This window comes from Camelus bactrianus, chromosome 16, assembly GCF_048773025.1.
Source record: "Camelus bactrianus isolate YW-2024 breed Bactrian camel chromosome 16, ASM4877302v1, whole genome shotgun sequence".
NCBI classification, from domain to species: Eukaryota; Metazoa; Chordata; class Mammalia; order Artiodactyla; family Camelidae; genus Camelus; species Camelus bactrianus.
Window position 1 is genome coordinate 18106906 of NC_133554.1, and position 12779 is coordinate 18119684.

The following is a 12779-nucleotide window of genomic DNA, read 5'->3' on the forward strand; positions in this document are numbered from 1 at the left end:
GAAATCAGGAAACAGACACGCACTGAGGGAAGATGACATGAAAACACAGGGAGAGGACGGCCATCTACCAGCCAAGGTTAGAGATCTCAGAAGAAACCAACCCTGCCAACACCAAGATCGCATACTTCTGGCCTCCAGAGGTGGGAGAAAACAAATTTGTTGTTTAAGCTGCCAGTCTTACCCCCAAGTGGTGTTTTGTCACAGAAGTCCTAGGGCATGAATACACTGGACCACAGGCTTCATCTGCCGTGGAGGGAAGAGTTAATCCCATCCTTTAATAAGTATATGATCTGAGTGGAAGGGCGATGTCATCACTTTGACCCTTTAGTTAAAGTGAGGACCTAGGCATGGGATGAGTTAAGGGGCTTCTGCGGGCAAATAGCAGAAAACCCAACTGCAGGTAACAAATGGGATGTGTTTGGCTCCAACAAGTGATACGTCAAGAGGTAGTGCAGGCTGCAGGTGAAGTTTGATCAGGGTGCGGCCTCCTCTGCCACTCCTTGTGTATCAGGCATGTGGTTGGGTTGGCTCCCCTCAAAGGTGGAAAGGTGGCATTGGTAGTTAAACTTCCTTCTCCATGCCCATCCGTGGAGAAAGCATGTCATCATGTAACCACTGAAACAAGTTCAGGCTTCCTCTGATTGAACAGTCATTGGCACACTTATAATACCAACAACAGTATCAACAACAAATGTTCACTGAGTCCTTAACAGGTGCCAGTCACCCTTCTGAGAGCTTTAGCTAAATTAACTCCTTTTAACCCTGATAAAAAGAGCGACAGGATGACAACAATTTGTTAATTCAATCAAAGCCAGTCCCTGAAGCTGAGGGGAGGTAAGCCACCCCCCTGCCCCCACCACACTCAAAGTATAAGGTCCTGATACAATGTGTGCAGAACATATATTAGGGAGAGAACCACAGTATGAAGTACAGCCATGTGTCCGCAAAATCAAAACTGCACCACGCTTCTCTTTTCTTTTAACGATCTAGCTTAACACAGGCAAAAAAGGAAGATATGTTCTACTTTCATTGTCCACATCACCTAAATTACTTTTCTCCTAACTGTCCTTTTGAGTGTCACAGTATTGTTTTCTCCTTGCAGGTACAGTTGCCAACCAAGCTGGGAAGCACACAGGTTTCAGGAAATTCCTTCCCACACAGGTAACCAGCTTTTCTCCTGTAAGGTACAGTGGCCCCTTGGGTCAAACGCAGGGCCTCTTTGAGTCTGCTGCTGTTCTGACGTTAGCAGAGAGGTGTGGAAACTTCTTGGCTTATTCTGGCTTGTGTGGAACTACTTTCTCTGTTCCTCATGATTCATAGTAAGAAAGGAACAATCAGGGACAGGGATTTGTGCTGCTTTAGTGAGTCTCACTCCTGTCCTCCCTTCCCCCACCTCTCGGACATGCTACCTGATGTCTTGTAAGGATGAAATGCACGGATCTGATATTTTCCATTTTTCAAACTTGAATTCAATTAGAAGTTTAAAATGGGTCATGAAACTAGCAATGCACGTGATATGACTTATGACATGCTAGTAATCAAGAATCAATTTCATCAGGCTTCCTTGATTTGAAATAATTAATGGGCAACTTACTGTCAGAATGTTAAATATTTAAATACCACCTTGGTACAAAGTACTACAACTTTCTTGGAGAATAATTTGACAAAGCTTTATGAAAAGTCACAAAATATTTTTATCTTTTGTATAGCCATCCTGTTCCTGGGATTTACTTAAAAGTGGAGGAGGAAAAGCATCGTGCACAACTATGTTCATTAAAGACCAGCTTAGAATAACACAAATGGAAACAATATACATTCCAACTACATATATGGCTAAGACAAATATAGTAAAGAACTCCGTGAGGGAAATATTACGTAACTATTAGTAGTTCCCTTTGTTTGGAACACTTCCCCACCCCCTCTGCCTTACTTTTCTGCCAGCTAACTCCCACTTAGCCTTCAAGACTCAGGGTACCCACCCCTCCTTCTCTGTCTTATGTAACACCTGTGCACACTTCTATGGCTATCGAAGAATTTACAGCCCACGCAGTTGTAGCCCACTGGCTTTGCTCGTCAGCCTCTTCGACTGGATCGCAGCCCGTCGAACAGACCCCGCGCTTTGTGCAGCAAGTCAAAACTCAGAACGCGTGGGGGCAAGAAATACAATTATTCCTAATACATAAAATTCAGGCCTCAGTTGATTCAAGGCTGCCTTCACACACACGCACACGCACACACACACACACACACACACACACACACACACGCCCATTAGCACCACCATCCCCTCTGAAGTCTCTTGCGGAAGGTGAGAAATTGGCTTAACATCCTCCTAGGGGGAGGTGCAGAGGGCAGGAGATTAGAAATACAGCCTGCAGAACATTCCTGCAGGGCTCCAAGAACCATTCACGTTCTTTACTGTTTCCTTTGACAAAGTTGGTTTCCATGAATGTGGGAGTTCCGTCACAACACACTGGGACTGCAGAGGACCGGAGGGATTCGGTGGACACCGACACGCCACGCGCCCCGCTTATTTGCCCGCCCGACTTAGGAGCCGAGCGCCCCGCAGGGAGGAGAACCGGCGAATCCTCGCGGGCGCCCGGCGCTCGCGGACCCCGCCCGCCCCGCCGCGCCCGGCCGTCACGTTGGCTGCGGAGCGCCTGCCGGCTGCGCCCGGGCGGGAGGTGCCGGGGTAGCTGAGGGGAGCGGGTCACGTGACAGGAGGAGTCTGACCTACTTTTCCCGCGGCCGGCGCAGGCGCACTCGCCCTCTGCGCGCCGCCGGGAGCCTCACGTGGAATCGCACGTGCCGCTCCTGGGCCGCTGCTGCCCGCGGGGCGCGCGGGGCGGGGTGGCGGGGCCGGGGAGCCGGGGGGCAGGGCGGGTGCGGGGCGGTGGGTGCCGGGCGGGGCGCGGTCCTGCGCGGCGGGACCCGGAGCGCGCTCTGAGGCTCCCGCAATCACCCCAGCATTGAGCGTGCAGCTTTGCAGAGCTGCCTGGGCGCCCCGCGGGGCTGCCCGCGAATTCATCGCATTTAACATTCATGAATTCAAAAATGAAAACAAAGTTACTGTACAGAAGCCCTTTGAATCAGCAGTTCCACGGCTCAGAATTTATGCTGCAGATGGGCTCCCACTTGTGAAATGTCTCCTTAGAAGGATAATCATGACATACGGTGCTTAACATCGCAGACGATGGGAAACGCTGAAAATGTCCAACGATACATCTGGTCAAATTCATGGAAACAGAAATTACGTTTGGGCTATGTTTGGAGTTCTCTGCAGGGGTTAAAAAGAAATGGACAGCCTTATAGACAGATAAGGACAGAAAGCCAAAATACATTATGTGATAAAAAAGATAAAATGCAGCACAACAGTATGCATGGGATGCCAATGTTTATGTAAAGAAAAATTATATATTCGTAAATGTATGGAGTAGCTCTGGAGATATGCCCCAGAAATGCAAAAGAATTGGATGACTGAAGGGTCGGGGGAAGGAGAGAGACTGACTCCACATTTACACACTTTGGTAACAAGTGTACCCTGTATGATCAGTTTATTTCTTAAAATAAAAATAAAATTGAAAAAGCAACGAGTTACTTAGCACTTGCTGTGTGCTGGGCACCAGGTTTTATGTAAATTATTTCCTTCTAGAAACTTTGTCATGTTCAGCTTGTATTTTAATGTTTCAAGCTTTCTGATAAACTCCGTTGAGAAAAAAATTTTTAGCTCCCAAGATAACCACCCAACAAGGCTTCTGCATCTTTAAAATCCTCTCCAAGTTGTATGTCTTAAGGGAAGACCTCTTGACAGAGGGACTCTAAGCAACAAATATTTGCATGATAAAGCCTACACAGCAGTTTTGCATCTGTGATTAACCTTTACTCTCCCAAATACTCTCCACTTTGTAATACAGACATTATTGTAATTGTAGTTATTATAGGTATAATTTATAATATGCTTGGTTGCAAGTGACAGAAAATCCAACTCTCAGTGGCTGGAACAGGAAGCTCGTTTAACTGAAGTTCAGGATAGGGTGGACTTCGAGGGTAGTATAAGCAGCTCACTGATGTTGCCAGGAGCTGGTTTCTTTCCAACTGTCTGCCATGCCTCCCAAGATGTCAATTTTGTCTAAAGCTTTAGGAATGTCTTACTTAATAAAAATGCTTCTTTCCCAGAGTTAGCAAGCAAACATCCTCCCCATACTCACTGGCCTGAATTGGGGCAAGTGCCCACATCTGAACCAGTAAGGGTAATAGGAGTTGGGATTATGCTGATTTACTTGGGTTCATCTTTTATCACATGTGCTTGGAGGGGAGCTAAAGAGAACCAACAAGCAAACAAACTGGATACAGACGTTGAGGCAAACACAGCGCCCCTCACATCACTTCTGTTACTGCTGATGCGATTACTGTCCCTTTCTCCAGGTGTGGGGGGAGTGACAGATCTTGGTTTGCCCCCAAATTATGCAGCCAGTGTATTTGCAGTTTTACCTGCAACGTACCCCTTTCCAGTGAGGGAATAAGTAAGAGCATCAGTACATCAGGGAAAATCTATCTCCAGTACTAGAAAACAATTCAAGTTATGGTGAGAGATTGTGATGTCATTTTGGTAGAATCATATAAGGGAGGTATGCAAATATTACACTTAGGTGCTATTTCTTCATCCACACATCCGATAAAAGATTCCTACCGTATGTAGAAGCACAAGGGCTCTTGGAGAAAAAATGGAAGACATTCATGACCCTGGAACTCAAAGGGAATATAGTCAAGTTAGGCAAACAAGATAGACACTTGGAAAACGTTAAAAACAATGATATGAGATAGCATGCAATTAAAAAAATTTTTTATTGAAGTGTATTGAAGTGTAATTGATTTACAGTGTTAATTTCAGGTGTACAGCAAAGTGATTCAGTTTTATATGTACATATACATATTTTTTTCTTTTCAGATTCTTTTCCATTGTATGTTACTACAAGAAATTGAAAATAGTTCCCTGTGCTATACATATACAGTAAGTCCTTCTTATTTATTTATTTTATGTATAGTAATGTGTATCTGTTAATCCACAACCTCTAATTTATCCCTCCCTGCCCTTTTCCCTTTCATAAGCATAATTTGTTTTCTATGTCTGTGAGTTTGTTTTTGGTTTCTAAACAGAAATTGTAGCTTTTTTTTTTAGATTCCACTTATAAGTGATATCATATGATATTTGTCTTTCTCTGTCTGACTTACTTCACTCAATATGATAATCTCTAGGTCCATCCAGTTTGCTGCAAACAGTATTATTTCATTCTTTTTATGGCTGAGTAATATTCCGTTGCAGACATATACCATATCTTCTTTATCCAGTCATCTGTTGATGGACATTTAGGTTGTTTCCATGTCTTAGCTATTGTAAATAATGCTGCTATGAACATTGGAGTGCCTGTATCTTTTTGAATTATAGTTTTCTCTGGATATATGCCCAGGAGTGGGATTGCTGGATCATATGGTAAGCCTCTTTTTAGTTTTTAAGGAGCCTCCATACTGTCCTCCATAGTGGCTTTACCAAACTACATTGCCACCAACAAGGTAGGAGGGTTCCTTTTTCTCCACATCCTCTCCAGCATTTATTATTTGTAGACTTTTTAGTGGTGGCCATTCTGACTGGAGACAGCATGTAGTTAAGTGCCTAAGTGGATGATAGGGCCATGTGGCAGATATTCACAGCAGAGAGGGCCCATATAGGTGGAGGTTAGTTTAAAAAGATAACAGAAGAGAGCCTTGAAGGATTGCTCAGATTAGGTCACATCGACAGAGGAGACGGGAAGGGCTGCCTAGTTGGCTGGACACCATATGAGTAAAGGAGTGGAGGCAGAAATGAATTCAGTATTCTCAAGATTAGACATTAGATGTATTGGCATGGAGGGTTGTGTTGGAGAGCAGTGAGAGATGATGTTGGAACATAAGACACTGGTTTCTCCAGGTTTATAGCTCTTGTGGGTATAGATGCATAATAATTATTTAAATTGCACTGGCTCCTGCTCCCACCTGCTCATCCTTTTCATATCTCACCAGTTATATCAAAGAGTACCCAAGGGTCTTTGCCATGTGCTCACAGATCAGTCAGCCAATGGAAGTCCCCCCACAGCACCTGCCATGCACTTCCTGTTCTGTTCTGGTCTGCCTCCTGTCAGGATGAAAAGACGGCTCACCACCGCTTGACTGGGGAAGGAGAGGGAGGAGTAGTCAGGAATGGCTCCAAATACATCCACCATGTTTGGGGTCTGCTGCGTCATTACCGCGTACATGACACACAAAGGGAAGTTTCTCCTCCAGCACATCTTCCATATTCAATCACTGTCCATTCAACATCAAGACACACTCTCAAGAGCTGGAGCAGGATTGCATCGAGGCAACTGAAGCTGCTAGGGTGCGCAGCTTGACGAGGCACTCACGTGGGGCCTTGCAACTTTACCAGAATGGTGTGCCACTGTCTTTGTCTTGTGTTCTGGACAGGTCAAAACTAGAAACCTCTAAGTGTCCGTCTGAGACTTTTAAGACTCACTGTATATCAAGGAAGTCTTACTAGTGGGCATTGGTAAATGTTGATTTTGACTCACATCCATGTATTTATTTGTCTGTTTTTCCCTCTTTCTATTTCTTTTGAAAATCTTTCTCACCCATCCTTACAGCCCAAATTGTACTCTAGACTTTGGATTATTAACTAGCTGTGTGAATTTATGAGGAGATATAAGCTGTCTGTTCACCTGATAATTAAACATACATGCGTTAATGGTCTGCAAGGGTAGACCAGGGATGCATTAGTCATTAGGACTATGATGAAAATAAACAAAAATCACTGAAAGTCTTGCTTTCCAGGAAATTCCATCCTATAAGGAGGAGACAAGCGTGTAAACAAATAAGGGCAATAAGCCAGTGCAAAAGTTTATCGGAGTCAGGGGGTCACAAGAGTGTGAATGGCTCCCTCTATCACAGTTGGCTGTGAGTGGGAGGTAGAGGAGGCCAAGAAAAGGCTTTCCAATAGGATGTGACATCTGAGCTGGGTCTTCAGAGGTGAGGCACTCACCCACCACCCCATAAGCCAGGCATTGCATTAAGCAGTTGGAGTAGGGAAAGGAGATGTATTTAAATCTCAAATAATAAAAAACAAAACCAAAACAACAACAACAACAACAACAACAACAACAACAACAAAGATGTCACAGTCCTCTTGGAGACAGGCCTGAAAACAGAACTGCAAAGGTCCTGGGAAGTGGTCAACAGGGGTTTGTGCCCAGTGCTATGAAGGGCCAGGAGAAAGGACCAGATGTCTGATGTGTGGGAATCAGGATATATATTTTGGGCGTGACAAAGCTACCCATTACCCCAGTATAGAAAGCTTAAAGATTACCAGGTAGGGTTGAGCATATTTGCATAAGGAGCCAAGTTTTGAAAGGGCTGGAAACTCCCTTTTTCTTTCCCTTTTGATGTTCAAAATTGTTTGAAATTTTCTGATGATTTAGATGGTAGCGACTAAAACCGATCGGTAGAAAAGGATACCAAAATGTCACAGTGATGGAGAGGTGGTGTAGTTGGGGACAGGACCTTGATTGTCCAATTGAGGATGAAGCATGTGGTCTAGGCTGGGCCATTTTATTACCAAGTGAATGTTAGCATTGTTAGCAAAAAATGACCATAACGTTGGGAGCTCACAGATGAGCAGAACACATGAAGAAGGAGCCTTATTTTCCCTTGTGCTGTGTATTTTCCCCCCAAAAAAGCCCCTGGGAAATGCTGTGGCAAAAAGAGCCCCTGGTAAAGAACCTTTTTGGATTGTCAATAAGCCATGGCCTCCTTCTTCGGCGATGTACTTGCCATACAACAGCTTGTGTTCAGATAATCAAGTTACTGGTGTGTATCAGTTAGGATAGGATAAGGTGGGTCATAGTAACAAACAAGCCCAAGTCCCAGTGGCTTAAAAGAGAGATGATTTCTTGCTCATACTGTATATCCATTGCAGGCTAGCAGGAGCTCTGAGGCTCCATCCTGTCTTTGTTCTCAGTTGAGGACAGAGATAGAAGGAGCAACCCTCATTTGAAACATTACTGGTCCCCAGGCATCTTCTGCATCAGCAGTTAAATGCTCCAGCCTGGAGGTGACAGGATGCATTACTCTCACTCACAACCCAGTGGCCAGAACTAGTCCCACAGCCCCACCCAACCACTAGCAGCTGAGTGGGTATAGTTCTCCCTGGTGCTGTGAATACAAGACGAGGGAGCCGGAATATTGTGAAGAGTTTCAACAACAACTGTGCAGGCGACATCCTTTTCCTCAATTTGGTTCACCAAGTTCACAGACTCCAACAGGCAAACTGAAAAATGATATTGATGGCAGAAATAACAATAGCAAAAAATATTTATTGAGTGCCTGCTGTGCTGTTAGAATTGAGCTAGACACTAGTGTAAGCACTTTCCTTGTAATAACTTATTTAATTCTCCCAACAACCTGGAAACACAGAGAAGGGCAGGGAGGAATAGTCTCTCAGCAGCCAGGGTAGAGTCATACAGATTTTATTAACAGGAAAATGTGCTTATTTTTATAAACCTGGTTAATGAAGTGGGATGTGTTGATTTCACATATAGATCCGCTTCTGCTTTGTAAAGGAGGGATTTGGTGTGTAACAAAACAAGAGAAGTATAAATTCGAGGGCCTGAATAAATGAACAAGGACATTGTTTCTTGTACTCCATTGTCCACAGTAATACTTGTTACTTTACCAATTCATGCACAACATTTTATTACAGGCTTTCCTCATCTCAAGCAACCACAGGCTTCTCAAGGGAAACAGTGATGAGAGTACCTTTCTCCAAATTGGCTCAGGAACCATCTCTAGAGGGACAGAGGCAAGGGACAGAGCTTACTGCGACATAGTGTTTGCAGAATTCTATCAGAGGGACACTTGAAGAAGATTGTGTGTGTGTGTGTGTGTGTGTGTGTGTATGAGAGAGAGAGAGAGAGAGACAAAGTCAGGCATGCCTGTTCATTCCTAAGTGTGTTTTTCTTTTTATGTCTGCACACCTTCCCTGCTATAGTCTGAATGTCTGTGTCTCCCTAAAATTCATGGGTTGAAATTCTCTCCCCAAAGATGACTGTATTAGGAGTTGGGTCCTTCGGAGGTGGCTTGGTCATGAGGGTGGGACTCTCACCGGTGGGATTAGTGCTTTAGAAGAGAGGCTCCGGAGAGCACCCTCGCCCTGCCGCCTGTGAGGACACAGAAGTTGTGGGCCATGAACAGGAAGGGGGCCCTCACCAAAGGCAGCCATGCTGTCACCTCGATCTTCGGCTTCCAGCCTCCAGGGCTGTGGGCAATACATTTCTGTTGCCTCTAAGCCACCCAGTCTGTGGTGTTTGGTGTTTTGTCGTAGCAGCCCTAACTGACTGAGATATTGCCACCTACTTATAAGTAGTTTATCAAGAGTCTTCCTTTCATAGCTATTTTTAGAGCCCCCAGAGGGTGTTTACCAACCAAATATTTCTGTGAAATTGCTGCTGCTTTGGGGAAATGTTCTATGAACGGCATCCAAAATTAGTGAAACAATAGCTAATAATAATATAGCTAATAATAGCTAATAATAATAATAATAATAACAATAATAATAATAATAATAACAACAACAACAACTTATTGTGTGCCAGGCACTGTGCTAACTACTCAGCATGTACTGTATTATTCATCCTCAAAAAAACCCTATGAGGTGAGTGACATCCTCCACTCCGGTCAACAAAGGATGAGTTGAGGCACAGAGAAGTTACACTGCTGGTCGCTGGAACCCCAGAGCCCACACTTAGGACCTCAGCACTGTCCTGTCTTCTGCAGTCTTCCTGTTGCCCACCCGAGTCTGGCACTGCATTCCAACCCACACCCACCATTAAAACTCTACCCACTTAGACTTCCCACTGCTGGCCCTTCTGCTGTTTTCTGAACACCTCTAGGTTGACCCCCCCAGTTTTTGCCCTCGGCTCATTCTGTCCTCTTTGCCTGGTTGGGGTGCAGAGGTGAGTAGGATGCTATCCAGGCCCTCAAGTATCTTATACCATGGTAACAAGACTGACACATAACCAGCAAGTCTAGATGCAAAGCAAGGTAGAATTCATGTTCTGTCAAAGGAGGCAGGGAGGGCGACCCATACTTACTGAGAGTCCTGGAAGGTGGTAGAGAAATGGCAGCTTTGCTCCAGCCACAGTGCTAAGTGGTGAGAAAATGTTGTGCATGAATTGGTAAAGTAACACAGCCCTGCCCTTAAGCAGCCACATACATGGAGAGGCCTGGGATGTTGGTACGTGGTGGTCATCTGCACACGGGGACCATGTTCCCAGGTAGACCTCAGCGTCTCCTCAGTAAGGACATTTGCTGCCCTTGACTCCCCTCCGTGTCAGGCTGTTGCTGCTGTCCATGCCGTGGATCAGAAACACACGTTAGGGGGGCTCCTTAGGGACCATCTATTCAATGGCTTCAAACTGTCTTGTGAGCCACTGGAGGTTCCCAGGGGCTCTCACAGGAGAAGCTGGAGGTGAGGAAACAGGGGGAGAAGGGATGATTAAGCCACATCCCTTTCAAAGGGATGATTAAGCCACATCCCTTTCAATTGCAATCAGGACAGCTCTGTTTTTATTTATTTTATATGTTCTCATTTTTATATAAGATTTCACTTGAAGGGTGATGAGGCTGGAAAAGTTTGTGAGGCACTGATTTTATTTTTATAGAGAAGAAATCTGGGAGAGAAGTAGGTCTTCAAGAAATCAGTCAGAAAAAGTCAAGACGGGATCCTGGGTTTTCAACTCCTGGACCACTGCAAATTCCACCATCTAAGCCGCCTCCCAGGGAGGCGGGTACACCCGCGGTAGCCTCAGGTTCTTCCCTAAAGTGGCTGGAGAGGGGCCCCCAATGGGTATACATGGCGGAGGGAATGGGGGGCCATGGAAGAGCTGCTGTTGGTGGCTTCTCTGCCTGCAGGTCGAGGTGGCATTAGGTGAGTGTGCAGAACACGGGCATGTGCTGGGGAAGCACCCACAGATCTCTCTCTGATTCTGAGAAAGAGAACTCAGTCGAGGGGTGCTCCTGGGAGCAAGAGGATCTGAAGGTGGCAGGAACTGAGTGCGTTTCAAAAGAGAGATAGCTTCTGATGTGTCCCAGAAGAAACAGAAGGAAGCAGGTTTCCCAGGGCACCAGGGACTCAGGCAGCTTTTAGGGTAATAACCCATCCTTCATTGATTTGCTGAGCGCCTCTGGGGAAATAAAGGTGAATCTGCCATTGTCTGTGCCACACAGAAGCCTGTGGTCTCGTGAGGGAGTTAAGGCATCTACATTTGTAAGTATAACAAAGGGTGAAAGAGAGAGGACCACGTGAGCTAGGTACCTGTGAAGGGGAAATTAGGGGTGCTTCCTGGTGCAGGCTTGCTCTCAGCTGGTACCAGAAGCAAGGTCAGCCCTCCAGAGCTGGGGAAGGGGCTCCACACAGAGGACCTAGTGGGAGAAAGGCACAGAGGCAGACCCCCCAGGTCTGGATGGGGAGTGGGAGTACGTTAGTGTGGCTTGTGCACATACTCCGAAAGGCTGTTTTGAGCTCTATCCCATTCTTCCCAGAACCTGAGAGGTGTCCTTCCCCAGAAGACTAAGTGGGTCACTGATGACTTAGGTAACTTCGGGGATTTTGGTTTTGCTGCCTCATGAGAGGAAGGCGGGGTCAGGCAGAGACAGTGGAAGGGCTCCAAGTGATGTCACAGCTCACCTTTTCTCCGGTTCCTTTTCAGACAGAGAAGCTGAAATGATCTGCGAGGCCCACAACGAGTCTGGGAAGGTGGCGAGTGGATGGCATTCCCTGGGAACTCTGTCTTTCCTCCTACTTCAGCAAACAGGTTGGAAACCAGCCCGAAATCACAAGAATGACCAACTCCTGAGCCAGTTTGAAAACAGCATTTATTATTCTCTGGCACCTCCCCAAGCCAGCACCTGACATAACTCACAGAGGAGAGAGGGATCGGAGTACAGCAAATGGAGGGCAACTTCCTCTCCCCTAGAGAGAAGATGGAAAACATACCAAGGTGGCGTGGCAGGAGGGAATGTTAGGGCAGGCCTTGAATGACATGGCTGGATCCTGACGCATTTCAGTTCTTAGAAAATCAAGTCCTTATCAAAGAAAACTGGGCAATAATGAAATGCTCCCCAAGATATCTGATTGCCCTTGAGAAACATACCAACAAAATAACTGCATGTCCCACTATGGATGTATGACCAGGTGGACAAGGGTCACCATCCAGAGAGCCTCAAGCTAGAGACCCAGCTCAGTGGACATCCTTTTGAACCACTTTTAATCATTTATATTTTCCTCAAAAAAGAAAATTATTGAAATCAGCAAGGAATGATGCATGATATTTTCTTAAAGTTTAGAAAAAAAAAAACCCAACCCTCTCTATATTTATACTTTCTAAAAGTTCTAACATGCATTCTTCAATGAACATGCCATAGGCAGATATTTCTTTCTGTGGTCGAAACATCTTAATATATTGTAAAGTACAAAAAAAGTGGCAATAAAGTATGAATGAATTTTTATAAACATATATATGTATAGAATGAAAGAAAAAGAACGAAGATATGTGTGTGTGTGTATATATATCTGTGTGTGTGTATATATATATATATATATATATACACACACACACACTTTTGTGCTTACTTGTATTCATGGATGCTAAGACTGGTCAGTGCTTGAAGCTGTCTGTCCTTAAGCTCTCTGTGCT

The 12779-nt window shown here is 45.2% G+C and overlaps 1 long non-coding RNA gene across 1 annotated transcript in view; it reads left to right on the plus strand.

Moving 5' to 3' along the window:
• The window catches only part of LOC123615666 (uncharacterized), a 33319-nt gene extending 20761 nt beyond the window's left edge, over window positions 1-12558 (plus strand). Inside the window, exons 3-5 of the long non-coding RNA XR_012499476.1 lie at window positions 1103-1161; window positions 4949-5011; window positions 11793-12558. This is a non-coding gene — a long non-coding RNA (uncharacterized LOC123615666). The remainder of the gene's footprint in view (window positions 1-1102; window positions 1162-4948; window positions 5012-11792) is intronic.
• The last annotated feature ends 221 nt before the right edge of the window (window positions 12559-12779 follow it).